Genomic DNA, 16,288 nt, shown 5'->3' with positions numbered 1-16,288 from the left:
AATTTTTTCAGCCATCGTGTAACCCAGAACAGTTATCATATAGTCCCCAAAATATTTAACAGCAAATATAATGTCCCCTTCAGAGAAATTTCTTAATGAAGCAAACCAGTACTAAAACCTATCAGACCTTGAGTAATTTCTCTGGACCATTTCTAGCTGGTTTCAAGTTGCTTACCACAATCACTTAGGTAGATTAATGAGGTATAAACTTCATCACTTTTATCTCTGCAGCTGCCTATTGGTAAAGTCATTTGTACTCATCAGAGCAGTCTCTTAACAAGAGAAGTGAAATGAACAACCCAGAGCATCAAAAAGCTGTCTCAATGTCACACTATCCAGATGACTGTACAATCACTGAAGCTGTCTTTTCCAGGTATGTTCAGCAGATGAAGCTAAAACTCTGAGATGATGCCACAATATAATTGTGGTTATACTAGGTCCTTCTAGATTGTGGTAGATTACTTTTAGCTCTCTCCTGCCTTAAAAATAAGGGAAACACATAGATATTGCCCTTGGTTGTCTTTTATTCCTCCTTACCTACAGCCTTCCCCTGCCCAGAGTCAAGGACATTTCAAACATGAAAGACTAAAAATATTCTGGTTCCGAAGTCTGTCCTAAGTTAGCAAATTCTGCATTGCTTGACACAGCCTCAAACACTATAAGAACCAGATGGGTCTTGCTCTTTTTGGAAAAAGTAACAATGCTGTTTTAAATAATGGCTTTATTTTTCTCCAGCTGTTGGCAAGATCTGACATGCAGAATAGTCAGCATTCCACAATATCTGCCCACAAGAAAGTGTGAGATGGTTTGAAGATGCCTTGCTTCTCTGTACTGTAGGAGTTTTTTAAATGACAAGCCAAACTCCTAGTAATTGGAGATGCGGCAACACAAAATGCCCTTGGAAAGGAACCTCATGAAAAGCAGAAGTGAATTAAATTGGCCTACACTGGAAATACAGGAACCTATAACAATGAACATAGTAACAATTTTCTTTCTGTATACTCTTTCAAACAAATGGTGAAAAACTTAAAACATACTAAGTTTTTCCACAAACTGATCCCATGGCTGATACCAATAGATATATTTCAGTCCACTTCAACTCCCTCTGAAGAGGTCACATGCTCTGAAAGGCATTTCAATGTATTATAACATTTAAAAATTCATCTTATAATAAAGCATGTACTGAAGTATTTGCAGAGGCATGCTCCTGCTTGCTTTTTCTGATGCACGCTGCTGAAATTTTCTGCAAAAAATAAAAAGATTGCCTACATTTAGTGATTAGTTAAAAGGGAGGAGAAAGAAGGAAGGAATTGGATAAATGCATTTCAACAGTCTTCTACAAGAAGAAATTATGGTAATCCAGACCAGATGTTATGAAAAAATAAAAGCACATAAATATTTGGTTTCCATAATTCATTTTTTTTTAGTGTTGAATATTCAAATGCATTTTTGATAAAAACAGACCCTTTTTCTAACATAGACGCTGATCTTTAGCAGATTAGTTTCTACCCCATGCCATGCTACCTTTGAAAATAAAGATCCATAGGTAGTCTTTTTCGCCTCTTCTTTTAGAACTTTCTGGATAATTAACCCTTTTGTTTCCCTCATTCCCCCCCCCCCCCACACACACATTTGCTCCTTGCTGTTATCCTTCTTCCCTCTAGTTTCATTGAAACACTCCTGCCCATTATTTGTGATCAGCAGCTTAAGTCAGTGTCTTGGTTTGACAAGACAGGAGTCTGTGAAGGAGGGCAAAAAGCCTCCTGTGCAATGGAGAAGGTAAACCCCCTCCCTCCGAATTACTAGGATTTTTAAATTAAAAGGCTCTCAGGCAAAGATATGGGAATGGGAGTAACAATTCTTTACTAGGAGAAAACTAGATAACAATTTAAAAAAAAAAAAAAAAAAGGCAAATGCAATCAGTACAAACAAAACTAGTGATAAAGTCCACAACCTGAGGATTCGGGGTGTTGGTAGCAGTCCAGTTGAAATGATAGCTGCTCCTCTTGCAGTGGCTGATGAATTGCAGCTGAAGTGGTGATCTTTAGAAGGGTATAGTTTTTCTCTGAAGATCTGGTGGCAGCTGGGCCGGTCTTCCTCTGCGCCGGGGTTGCCTCCGAGCTCCGCCGCCGCCACCTCACCGCGCTCCGGCCGTTTCTCTCGGGAGTCCTGCAGAAGGAGCTGCTTCTCTGGGAATCCCGCCAAAGGAGCTGCTTCTCTGGGAAATCCCGCAAAGAGAGAGAGCTGCTCTGTCCCCCAAAAGGTACCCCTTTTATCCAATAAAAGAGTGCTTGTCTTCCCCCTCTGGGTGGAGCATCTCACAATGGGATGGTGTTACATTACCAGCCCTGCAGTGAGTCAGTCAATGGCCCATTAACAAACCATTACCTCTTGGAGCAAACCATTGTTCTTGAGAGATAACAAACTTGCCCAACCTCCAACAGATGGCAAATAGAATACAAGCTTATTTTACAACCCAGGACAGTCAGAGATTACGTCTGTAGTAGTGTTTCAGTTCACAGTGGGAATACTCTCCTAAAATCATTCACCTGATCATAATTTTTCTTTACTGTGGTTTTCCTCACCTAATGGTCTGCATAAACTGAATTGCAGTCTGTTAGAATGGGAAGAGGTACTCCAGACAAGGTATGGGATGGAACTAAGGCTTGTCTGAATCATGGTACTGCTGAAACACTGAAGTGCACATGGATCTCAGGTCCTCAGCACCAATTGTTTTGCTCTGTGTAACCACTCCCACAGCATTTCACTGAGTGCTAACACGATGCAGCAAAATAAAAGCATGCATTTGAGTGCCCCCTCACTGTTTCCAGCAGCTGCCTGCAGATAGACAGGAGGCCTCTGTGCACTGAGCAGGGCAAAGGATGGCTTTGTGACCCCTTGTCCTGGCATGTAAGATAAGCAAAGCATGTATTCTATTTGCCAACTGTTGGGGGTGGGGCAGGTACCTCCTGTAAAGTAGGGCAGTTTTCTTATCCCTTCCAAGAACAGTCTCCCTCCGGGAAGATATCTTCTGTTAATGGGCCATTAAATGACTCACTGCATAACTAGTAAAGTTACATCATCCCATTGTGAGATGCACACCACCCAGAGGGAGGAGCTAAGCACCCCTACCTGCATAAAATCAGCACTTTTTGGGACATCAGGGCAGCCTCTTCGCTGGTTTCCCAGAGGAGCATCTTCTTCTCTGCTGAATTCCCAGAAGAACAGCTTATTCCCCACTGGATCCCCAGAGGAAGACCAGGCCCAGCTACTCCATCACCAGACCTTCAGAGAAAATTACACCCTTCTACAAATCACCGCTTCAGCAGCATTTCATCTACCACTCCAGGAGGAGCAGCCACCATTTAACTGGACTATTACCAACACCCTGACTCCTCAGGGTGTCAGGTTTCTGATTCTATCAGTAGTTTTGTTTGTACTAATTACATTTTTTTAAATTTAGGGTTTTTTTTTCCCTAGTAAAAAACTGTTATTCCCATTCCCATCTTTTAATTCTGAAATAGTGGTAATTCGGAGGGAGGAGGTTTACCTTTTCCATTTTACAGGAGTCTCTTGCCTTCCTTCACAGACTCCTGTCTTTTCAAACCAAGACACCCCTGTTACCCAAACTACTCAAATTCTTCTTTTCACAACCCAAATAATTGACCTTTCATTGCACAGCAGAATAATACTGGCTTGTTTTGAAGGAAAGTAGTAGCCCTGCTTGGGTTTAAAAGCAAAAATGTTTTCCATCTCTGCCCAATCAGGCTCTTTGGAGTTCAGACAAATGGTCTCAAGTGAAAAATTCTTAATTCTTTCCTATTTAAACTGTTTTAAGGCCATGGGAAGATTTCTCTATAATAAAACCCTCTGTTTCCATCACTGAGCTGTAAAGGTTAAAGGCAGAATTTGAATAATATGGACTGGTGGGAGGTGACCAGAGTTCTAATCCTGCTCCTTTTCCTTGAGTAAGTGATACTTGGTCTGGGATTTAGAACACCAAATTGTTGCTGCTAGGATTCTCTCTTCATTTTCCTCCAAAATAACTTATCCCTCTTCCTCTTTACCAGTCTCTAGCTTTTATTCTCCCCCCACCCCCTGTTTTGTTTTTTTTTTTTTTAATCTAACTTGATAGTTTTTCATAGTGTTTGCAAATCAGAGTAGGCCTGGAAAGGCCAGCAAACAGCTGAGACTGCCAGGGAGGAGCATCTGCCCTGTCTCCTTCCAAAGAAGGCAACAGCAGCTTTCAGAAATGGGGCTGAAACTGCTTCAAAACTGTTACTCTGAAGTTCCTCTGTGGTTGCAGCCTATGGCTTCAGCATCACTCTGGTAGCTCTCAGTTGTCTGAGTCCTGCCTTGAAATTGCTTCAGTTTCCAAATATTATCTTTTGTTGCAGGACTGTGTTGATCCAAAACACACACCTTTTGGCAAAACACACACGTTTTTGTAGCATGTGACATTACTGAGCATCAGGAACTAACAAAACCAAGGGACAGTTCTGTAACCGTTAATTAACAGTTCTGTAACCGTTGACAGTTAATTAATTTGTACTCCTAGATAAAATTACAAAGCCATAAAAAATTCACATTAAAAAAACCTGGAACATTAAATGTAGCCTCCACCAACACAACTCTCCTCTGTAATTTATGTGTACATTCTTTTTATAAAACTCCATAATTAAAAAATAGATATACTAATGTGTGATTCCATAGATCTAGCTACCTTTTATTGGTAATAAGCAATTTACAAGCAGACACTTCTCTGGAGCTAATTAAAGAAATCACATTGTCACTACATCCATGAGAATAGTCAAATAGGCATTTATTTTCACATGTAATAGAGTGCTAAGTTATAAATGGAGGCTCATAAATGGACAAAGAAATCTATTGATATATTGAAAGATGTGAATGAAAATTCAGTGATTAGTTTGAAGAGACGTGCTGAAAGTTAATGGAGTCTATTGGCTAAGAATGTTTTTTAATGTTTTTTTTTTTCTTAAATGCATTATCAGAATGCCTTATCATTATCAGAAAGGTGACTGGAATGTTTTATTTAATTTTTGTTCTATCTTCACTGTTTATACTTTATATACGTTTTATATCTATGTGAAAATATTGCTTTAATACAGATAGCTATAAAGACAATTCAGCCCAATGCTCAGTCATGCTGCAACTTTCCGAAAAATATAGCTGTTTTTTTGTAGAGAACTTGAGAGGTGAAAGGGTCCAAGGTACAAGTCACAATTTATAGAGCTATCATGGCAACTATCAGCTGGCATTGAAAAGTATCTTTATTTGATGGACCCACAGGAAGTCAAACATCCATGACTGCACTGAAATCAACTCCGTGAATCATAACAAAAACCTTGTTTAGTGAAGTGGTGTACTGTGGGAACCCCAGGCTTGCTCTGGGGTCCCATGTGGTGGTGAAATTTCTCCTCCAACCCGTGCTTCTAAAGAAAAACTGTGCAGGCTCTTGCTGTTTGGTCTCAAGGCAGTTTATTGTTAGTTATCTAAAAGATTGTCTTCTCGGGCTGCGGCTGCTTGGTCAGCGGCCCGGGCAGAGGCACACACACACACTGACATCCTCTCTGTCTGCTGTCTTCTTCTCTCTCCCCACCCAGGGCTGCTGCTATCTTTTACATGATATATTACGTATTACATGTTTATAGTTTTCCCCCAATATCTACTACCTATAGTGCAAAGTGCTTTTCTACTCTAAACCAATCTGTGAATGCCAACATCACCAAGAACATGGCGGCAAGGAAAAAGAAGGAGGAAGGACAGGATCAGCCCACTTTCCTCCATCTTAGAACATCTGACCCCCATGTACAAAGTAAAAACCCCCCTGTACAAGTGCTAAAAACCCCCTCTACAATACTAAAAAAATTTCCCCTCTGTTTCGTAACTACTTTTACTATACTATTTAACCCTTTGTGACTGCTTGTTCCACCTCCAAAGTTGGTAATTCATTCCATGGCTCAAACTCAAAATCACAGCTGTTTCCAGCTGCCTGCCAGGGTCTAAAATGCTTCTGACCAAGGCCTGGAACCTCTAAAAATGTCTGAGAGACATTTTGAGTTCCAATAGTGTAGCACTACCTCATGCTCTTATGCCCTATAAGGAACCTTGCTAATGACTATATTTGGTGGTCCTGGCACTAGTATCTCGCCTTCCTTCAGCTCATAACCCTCTTGGCCTTGGCATACCAAAGGTCCTGTGGGACATTTGGCCCCACAGCAGCCAAGATCCTATTGGAGACCCGTGACAGACTACAGGAGATGTGCAAAAAAACAAGTTACTCTGCTTCTCTGGTATGTAAACTGTTGGTGTGTATAGGGAGAACTTGCTCATGCTCAGTATGAACTAGCCAGGGGCATGGAGGATACAGTCAAGCAACTATGTCTAGGAGTAAGTCCAACCAGATTGAAGTGAACAATTTCAGGAGAGTTTTGAGTGCAATGCCACTCACATTGAGCTTTACTGTTGGTAAAGTTACATATGGCCAAAAAGCCACTCATGCCCAGTGTTGCCTAAGTGAACAGTATCAGACATACCGTGTTTTTTGTGTGAATGTAGCAAAACTAGGAAGAACAGCAAAAAATAATCAGGTGTGGGGTACTGAGAGGAGCTCGGTGGAGTAAGATGCAAAGCTGGCAAAAAATGTCAGCTTAAAATAAGAAAATATGAGGAGTAAAGTATGAAGTCAGGTAGAGAAAAAAGGAAGGTGAATCCCCTAACAGCAGCAATTGAATATCTGCAGATAGTGATGCTGACCTGCATGCCTCAACTCACTGGGATGCTAAAGGGACCCCAAATGCCAGAAGGTCTTTCCTCCAGATGCTAGGTTAACAGAAATTATTTTCATATACTGCTGTTACAGAGGCAAGGCAGAAAATGAGATGAAGTGACAGCAGACTAATCTCCAGTGAAGAGGCAACCTGAGACAGACAGAAGTCTCAGCAAGGACAAATTGCTTTGCATTGCTGTGGATGAATGTTGAAGGTTAAAACTGCAGTTTTATCAGTCAACTGAACACTTTGGCAAAACTATAGAATTATTCTGTGTATAGGCTGCAGTACAAATTTCTGACCTATAATTTCTTACATTCTTGCTTCTACTAAAAAAAAAAAGTCTGTCTATTAATCATATTTAATTGAAACTGTAAGACACTCTCTTGTACTAGAATGAAACCATTTTATAAAGGGAAGAAACTGGCATTGAACTCAAAAGTTTCATCCATTAGCTTTTGGCTGTTGTACATTTTCAAACATTTTGGCTTTTTGTTAGATACAGATTAGGGAGGAAACTTCAGATAACTGCGTTTGGGAAATTCACACTTTTGCTTTGAAATTCAGCAAAAAACGAACTTTACTTACTCACCCTGGCTTACATGTGCACATTTCTCTATCCTGTGGGAGGAGGTCCTGGGGACAGTCCACCTGGCATGCCCTGGGAGACCACCAATGTGTAATTTCCCACCTCCCCCAATGCCAATCATGTGTTATCCCTTCCCCCTGTTCAAGTCAATCATTGTTTGAGTTATCCCTTTGTTCGAGAATGTTCCCTGTTCTTTGCATCCTTATTAGTTCCCTCTTGGTAACCACTCCCACCCCTTGTTCCTATTGGTAATTACCCTGTCAGTCTTCCCCTGCTCCTCCCCTGAGCCTTCCCCTCATTGGTTGTTACATACCCAGACCCCCCTAAGCCTCTGCTGTTATATACCTCGCCCCGCCCTCGGGACAGGGCTCTTTGTAGCAAGCTCTGCTACTCCAGGACAGTGTGGGTGAATGAAGACAAGAGATCTCTGAAAGCTGCTCTTGGGGAATGAGGTTTATTGGGGATGCAGAAAGGTCCTGCCTCAAGCTGCCAGACGCAGCACATGACGAGGCTTAAGGGAGGGGGGAGAAAAAAGGATGCTCTAAGAGAGGGGGAGTTCTAAGAGGAGAGGAAGTTCCAAGAGGAGGGGAAGTTCCAAGAGAGGGGAGGAAGTTCCAAGAGAGGGGAGGAAGTTCTAAGAGCGCGTCCGGCCCCTCGAAGCCCCCTTTTCAAGGGGCTTCAAGGTGGGCTGGAACAAGGCTCGGGCCAATGGGGTTACAGGCACTTGATGTTTTAGGGGAGGGATACAGGTGCGGGGTGAACCATACTTTGGGGGTGAGATGGAACAGTACATTTGACCCCTGGACCCATCCGTAGGCAGGAGCATTGTCCGGCTAGCAGGGAGGACTGTTTTCATCCTGGCTGTATTATTTATGAATAATCATATTTATCTATCTTCTGCAACAATTCCCCCGTTTTGTTAAACCATTTGAAAACTGAACACTGACTTAACCACTATTTTCTGCACACTCTGAGGTATACAGGGTATTGCTCCTGAAACTACACTTATTATTTTTAGAACAATCAAACCTACTTCACAGAGTTCCTTCACCCAAGGGGCAAAGCTCAAACCATCAGATAAACTGTTCAGCTAAATTAATAATTATAGTAGAGGTGGCATTTACTTTTTACTGAGCCAGCATTTTAATTTGTTTGACTGCTTTAGTGTAATGGAAGAACTTAACTGAAGTAGCATTATCAAGACCTTCTGGAGAAGGTCTTCTGATTGAACAGGTTGAAAAAGGTCTGTTAGGGCTTGTGTCAGCTAGAGAGATGGTACCAGAGCTTGCAGACTTGGCTAAAGCAACCCATGCATTTGTCTTTGTTTAACTTACAGGTAAGACTTTAACACAAAACCTAAAACAAAAGAACAAAAGCAACATGCACGCACAAACAATAACTCTTCATTCTTTTCTCGAGCTGGATCCACTCCAGGAGGTTTTTTAATTCTTTCTTAGACAAAGTACTGTTATGACTACGTAAGATATTGTTAAGTTGATTACAGAGATCTCTATCAAGGGCAAAGTGGGATTGTCCCATTTTTTGGCCTGTGTAGCTCACCTCGATGTCGTGAAAACAGGGTCCTCTGTCAAGTTCTGATGTACCTCGTCGGTGCTCGGGACACTGCGGGGGTCCCTTCAGAGCTCCAGTTTCAGCCATCTCTCAGGGACGGCTTTTCCATGCTTGGGACTTCCAGACTTCCCCTCAGGGTTCCAGTGCAGGCAGTGCTAAGCAGTGCTCACGTGTGCTCTCTGCACGTGGTGGTGTGCCACAAGGCTCCTCAGAGAGCTCAGGGTCACTGCAGCTCTGCAGTGTTTCCTGTGCTCGAGGTAAAGGATCCTCGAAGAGCTCTGAAAGCTCGCTACTTGTAAACAAGTTGTGGTGCTCGAGGATTGATTGCTTTGGCAATTCTTTAAAGAGCTCTGGCTTCTAGATGCCTAGCAACGAAATGCCGTGCTCACGACAATGATGAGGAGGCTACCACATGTTACCTAGTTACCGTTCATGGAGAAGTCTCCCACAGGTAGAAAGGCTGGAGACGTTTTCACAGACATGTGGATTCGTATTCCTCTTTGGGCGCCAGTCTGTAGCGAACTGTGCTGCTCCAGGACGGTGTGGGTGAATGAAGATGAGAGATCTCTGAAAGCTGCTCTTGGGGAATGAGATTTATTGGGAATGCAGAAAGGTCCTGCTTCGAGCTGCCAGACACAGCACATGGTGAGGCTTAAGGAGGTGGGGGAGGGGAGAGACAAAAGGATGCTCTAGGAGGGGGGGAGTTCTAAGAGGAGAGGAAGTTCCAAGAGGAGGGGAAGTTCCAAGAGAGGGGAGAAAGTTCCAAGAGTGTGTCCGGCCCCTTGAAGCACCTTTTCAAGGGGCTTCAAGGTGGGCTGGAACGAGGCTCGGGCCAATGGAATTACAGGCACTTGATGTTTTAGGGGAGGGATACGGGCGCAGGGTGAACCATACATTTTGGGGGTGAGATTGAATTGTCCGGCTAGCAGGGAGGACTGTTTTCATCCTGGATGTATTATTTATGAATAATCATATTTATCTATCTTCTGCAACAGCTCTCAGAGCTTGCTTCCTTCCTTGGTGACTGTCTACCTGCACCCCTGACTTTGCTTCTCCCTCAATAAAGCTCTCTGGAAAATACAGCAGTCTGAGTATCTTCCTGCCTCGGTGGAAACTTCATTCCACCTATCCCGGCTCCTGTAGACCTGTCCACTGTGGTGTCCCCTGTGGGACTCCAGTTCAGGGCTGCCACAACTGGTGCCCGAACACACTGATCCCTTGCCTGCTTCAGTGAAGAGCAACTCCTCAGCGTGATCGGATACGCGACCCGCTCTCTTGAGGACATCAAGCGCTGTTCAGGACCAGTGCCACACCCAGCTGCACTTCTATTCAGAGGACTCCTGCCTCGTGGGCTGCGGACAGCTCGTTGCATCTGATCCACAGCTTCGAGGAAGCTTCGGCTCCCATGAAACCCGTAGCGCTTCCACCGCCCCTCTGAGGCTCCTTTGCTTTCGAACTGTGGTCCCTGTGGTGAGTTCCAGTGCCTTCCCTTGCAACTGACCCAGTCTTTTTCCTTTTCTTTTCCTATTTGCTTATTTGTTTTTTTTTTCTTTTTGCAGTGAGTATGGGCAATCGCCTGTCTCCTGCCAGGTAGGATTTTTATTCCCATGTTAAATCTTCCCTCATTCTGAGCAATGTTTAATTTAAAAAGGGGGATTTGAAAGCTTTTGCTAATCTAATTTTTGATCATTTCCTGGATACCTGCCAGGATGATTTTTCTTCTGTTATTTTCTGGGGAAAGGTTGGGAGATTGTTATATGACCTTCAAGTTAAGGGGAACTTGCGGGTTGGGTGTTTCTTTCCACTTTTTCATTCAATTTTTACTTTATTTAAAAAAAAGGGGGAGAGTTAGGTCCCCAGTTTGCCTACCCCTCATTCCGCCCCCCCCCTCCCCCCCCCCCCCATTCCTAACCCCACTTCCCCTAAGGGTGGGTCGAGCGGCAGACCCTGCCAAAATCAGGCACAGGGCTGCCACCATCTCCCTGCTGCCTCCCGTCCCACTCTGTCCCTTCCTTGCTCTGGGGCTAGCCACCCGAGTATGAGCCATTCCGCTTCCCACATTCCACAACCACAGATTCCCAGTTTAAATCCCTGTTGTTCTGTTCCTGACCTATGTTGACATGGTTCACAAAATGGTGCCAGCCACATGGCTGAGCTGCCTTCTAAGGACTTGGAAAATGGTGCCTGCCCTCCTCCTTCCTCCCCTCGGTTTCCTGCGAATTCCCCTCCTGCTCCACTTCCACCGGCTGCAGCCCCTGCATTGGGTCCCGCCCTCACCATCACGTGGAATGTTACATCATCGGGACCTGCCCCCATCTGTCCCCATGGTGGGAGGGACTGGCCCACAGGAAGACCACGCCCCAGTGGGTGGGTCTGGCCATGCATCCCCCACTCCAGCCCCTTCCGGTTCCCACACTACGGGAACCAGAAGTCGGCCTGGCCGGAAACAGGTCATCTTGGCTTGCTGGGTTTCACAACACAGAAGCCCCTCGGTCAGGAGAGGATCTGCACCCTAGTCCATCCTGCCTCATCCTTGGAGGAGGATGAGGACAGTGACAGCCCTGGCCCCCACCTAGGTCAGGAGGCGGTTGGCCTGGATCAGGGAGGAGGCCATCAAGGATGGGGACCTGGAGCTGGCAAAAGATCTAGGGCCATTCGAGGCACTGGTGGTCCTATGGAGGGGAAGGGAACCCAAATGAGAACAACTTCCCTATGTGGAGGTAAAGGAGCTGAAGAAGGCAGCCAAGGATTACGGCAGAGACTCAAAATTTTTCAAAAACGTACTAGACCTAACATTTTCCAGACATACACTGGTTCAACATGACTTGCGTTACATTGCAAAATCATTATTTACCCCCACCAAGTTGTTATTGTGGGAAATCCACTGGAAAAAACTGTTAAAGCCTCTGCTCAAAAAGCATAACTTAACTAAGGCGCTCAATGAGGGGGAGGAGGGACTGGAAGCTTTGGCGGGGGAGGGTGAATTCAGCCACCCTGAAGACCAAATCCTGCTTCCAGTGGACCTATTAAATGACATCAGGAAAGCTGGCTGGATCACTCTATTAAAAATACATGATGGCAAAACCTCCCTCCAGAGTTTCTCTACTATAACCCAAGGACCAGATGAAACCTTCATTAAGTTTGTTGACAGGCTCAGAGAAGCCATTGATCACCAGATCGACAATCCAGCAGCAAGAGAGGAACTTCTGCACAAAATGGCCATGAAAAATGTGACACCGGAGACCAAGAAGATTCTTAGAGCCCTACCTCAGAACCCCAAGCCCACCATCATGCAGATGGTGGAAGCCTGCACAAAAGCCACCTCCACTGTCACCATGGCAGTGAGTAAAGGGGTCGGGGAGGCCATGCTTAACATGAACACAATCCGCTGCTTTGGGTGCAGCCAGATGGGGCATATACAAGCCGACTGCCCTCATTGGCCCCTGGAGCAGCTGTGCCAGTCGTATGTTCCCTCCCTGAGGCTGTACTCTAGGAACCCACAACAACATCAGCTGGCGGGAAATGGGCCGCAGAGTATGAGGAGGAGCCACGTGAGGACACCAAGTGGCCCCTCACAGCACCCGAACCTCTCTACTATCCAGGAGGACCAATGGCCCAGTGGTCAGTTTTAGAGGATTGGTGGAACCATGAGGACGGACTCCGCCTCTTCCGATGGACCGCAAATCTAAACCAGGATAACTGCCGGGTCCTCAGGAGCACAATCACCATCACGTTCCCTGATGAGGACTTGGTGAGGGTTCCCACGGGGTTCCTGGAGACCCCTTACTGTCACCAGGACATGACTGTGCTCATACTGGGCAACTGCAGGCACACACCAGATGAACTCACCATCATTCCGGAGGTGGTGTGTTTCCAGCCGTGGTCTGAGGTAATGGTCTCCATCCTTTGTCATGGTTGCCCTACACCTTGGACAAGGGGTTCCCTTTTGTGTTGCTTTACTTATTGGACACTAAAGACTATCTTGGAGAGGACACTGAGGAAGACCGGTATGTCTCCCTTACCCAGAACATTTGCAGAGAAAGGCCAATGATTAAGACTGTTATTTCATTACAGAGAAGATCCATCTTTCTGCACCTTATGACAGAGACCGGCACGGATGTGACCGTCATTCCCAGGTCAAAGTGGCCCCGTGACTGGGAGTTGGTGCCCTCTTGTGGCACAATCTCTGGAGTGGGAGGAGCCGTCAACTCCCTCCGCAGTGCACACCTGGTAAGTGTGGAGGGCCCTGAGGGACAGATTACCACCATTTGACCTTTTGTTGTTTAATCTAATATTATGCTATTAGGCAGGGATGTCTTGTCCCAGTGGGGTGCCTGACTTGACATCCCTAGCCCTGTGTGGGATTTTTAGTGGGCCGCCGTGGAGCGCACCTCCCTGCCATTGAATTGGAAAACTGACACTATACCCTCCACCAGCCCCTGGAACACACCTGTCTTTGTCATTAAAAAACCTGGCAAAGACAAGTGGTGCCTGCTCCAAGACCTATGCAGGGTTAACAAGGTCATTGAAGATATGGGCCCCCTGCAACTAGGCCTTCCCTCACCCTCCATGCTTCCCCAGGATTGGCAGCTCACAGTCATCGATATCAAAGATTGCTTTTTTAACTTCCCACTGTATCCTGGAGATGCTCCCAGGTTCGCGTTCTCTGCCTTACAAGTGGTATCAATGGACCACTTTGCCCCAGGGAATAAAAAATTCCCTGGTGTTGTGCCAAACCTACATGGCTCAAGTTCTATCTCCAGTGAGGAAACTCTTCCCTGAGGCGGTGATCTTGCATTACATGGACGATGTTTTAATCTGTGCTGCAACAACGACCTACCTTAACACAGCACTTTCAAAGACTGTCAAAGCCATCAAGTCTGCGGGATTTCAAATTGCTGAGGACAAGATCCAACTTTCAGCGCCATGGAAGTACCTGGGCTTTATTATCATGGGAAGGACCGTTGTGCCTCAGTCACTTACCATCAAAGACCTTGCGTGATCTTCAGCAGATCTGAGGTACCATCACATGGATTCTGCCTCTCCTGTGACTCACCACGGAGGAGCTGGCGCCACTCTTCAATCTCCTGCGAGGAGACAGCGACCTAGCTTCTCCACATGAGCCAACACCTGCCACCAAGGGAGCCCTGGAGAGAGTCACTGAGGCCATCAGATCCTGCCAGGCGCACCGTGTGGACTGGTCCCTTCTCATCACCCTCGCCATCTTGGGTAGGTGCCCGAACTTCCATGGCCTATTCCAGTGGGACGCTGGGCAGAAGGACCCACTCCTTATCATCGAGTGGCTGTTCCTTCCGCACCAGCCAGCAAAAACTGTGTCCACCCTCGCAGAGTTGATGGCCAAGCTCATCATCAAGTCACGACAGTGCCTCTGGACCCTCGCAGGGTGTGACCCAGCGTGCATTTACCTACCTTTGAATTTGGAGCAATTGGAGTCGGTACTGCAAACTAATGAAAATTTACAAATTGCATTAGATAGCTATCCCAGACAGATTTCAATCCACTATCCTAAACAATTTATTCAAGGACACTCTGTATTTGGCCCCAAAATCTTATAAAAGCAAAACACCTATCAAAGATGTTCTCACAGTGTTCACCGATGGGTCGGGAAAATTCCATGAATCAGTGATCACGTGGAGGGACCCGGATAGTCAGAAGTGGGAGTCTGACATCCAGCTAGTTGAGGGTTCCCCTCAGATCGCAGAACTTGCTGCGGTCATGAGAGCATTTAAGAAATTCCAGCAACCATTTAATCTGGTAATGGATTCGGCTTACGTTACCAGGATTGCTGAGCAGGCAGAACATGCCCTGCTCAAAGAAATCCAAAATAAAAAATTATTTGACTTGCTCTCAGAACTGATTTGGCTGATCTCCCAGCAGGAGCAACTCTATCACATAATGCACATCCAGTCTCACGCTGACCTGCCAGGACCGATAACCGAGGGCAACAGGATGGCAGTCCAACTGGCTATGCCTATACAATGGACTTTGCACATGCACTTTCACCTAACCTTCGTGATATGTTTGCACAGGTGAGGCTTAGCCATGCCTTTTTCCATCAGAATGCACCTGCCCTTGCAAGGCAGTTCAAGATATCTCATGACCAAGCAAAAGCCATTCTTGCCATCTGTCCCAGCTTCCAGTCCCTTGCCCTTCCATCTGTGCCAAGTGGGGTTAATCCCCGAGGACTGGGGGTGTTGGAACTGTGGCAAACAGATGTTACACATTACAACCCATTTGGACATCTTAAATACATGCACATGTCCATAGACATGTTTTCTGGAGCAATGTTTGCCCTCTCCATACGGGGGAGAAAACAAAGAATTGCATCAAGCACCTTTTTATGGTGTTCGCCACTTTGGAGGTCCCAAAAGCAATAAAAACAGATAATGGACCCAGGTTTACCTCTGGGCGATTTATTAACTTTCTACAACAGTGGGGAATTACTTATGCTACAGGCATCCCACACAACCCCACTGGTAAAGCCATCGTGGAGCACTCACACAAGGAAATTAAAAGACTGCTCGGAGCAACAAGCAGTTGCTTAAGCCCTGGCCCTGGCCATGACGCCAGGAAAGGCTCTGAAAACACTTTACATGCTGAATTTTATTAACTCCTTGGACAGAGAGCTGAGTCCAACCATTCTGAGACACTTTTTAAAAAATTCTTGAGCACTTTTGAAAGAGTGCCCTCCAGTCCTGATAAGGGACCTGGAATCCAAGACAATTAAAGGACCGTACCCATTGATAACATGGGAGAGAGGGTATGCTTGTGTTTCAACAGAGCAGGGTCTCAAGTGGATTCCAGGAAAGTACATAAAACCATACCTCAAAGACACCACAACCGCAGACCCCCTCACGCATCACAGCCCAGAGACGTCAGCACCATCACCGCTGGACAACGCGGTTGCCTGGCACTGACAAAAGAGGAAGAGGAACATGGTCCGCCCTAACATTGTGTCCCATGTCCTCATCACACGTTGATATTTACCTACATTGGATGAGACACTCCCCATCATCCCATATCCTCCTGTCCTATTCCCCCTGCCCTCTTACCTCTTCCCTTGTTCCTCCGCCTCTCATCCCTAAAACCCTACCCTGTTTTTGTTTTACTTTACCTAAAGTGAGGAGCTGGGAGGGGAGGGAACCATATTTCTTTTATTTACACTTGTTTCTTTATTATCCTGATAGAATGAGGATGGCCAAGATGACATCAGCCCACCTTTTCCCACTGAAAGCGCCCCACTGCATCCAGCTGGTCGCCACCATGATTTCCATCTCCTTGTGGCTGCAAGTGGCAGACAGCTGGATTGTGCCAC

This window comes from Lonchura striata, chromosome Z (assembly GCF_046129695.1).
Source record: "Lonchura striata isolate bLonStr1 chromosome Z, bLonStr1.mat, whole genome shotgun sequence".
Lineage (NCBI taxonomy): Eukaryota > Metazoa > Chordata > Aves > Passeriformes > Estrildidae > Lonchura > Lonchura striata.
The sequence above is the reverse complement of the archived record's forward strand: the minus strand, read 5'-3'. Positions refer to the sequence as shown.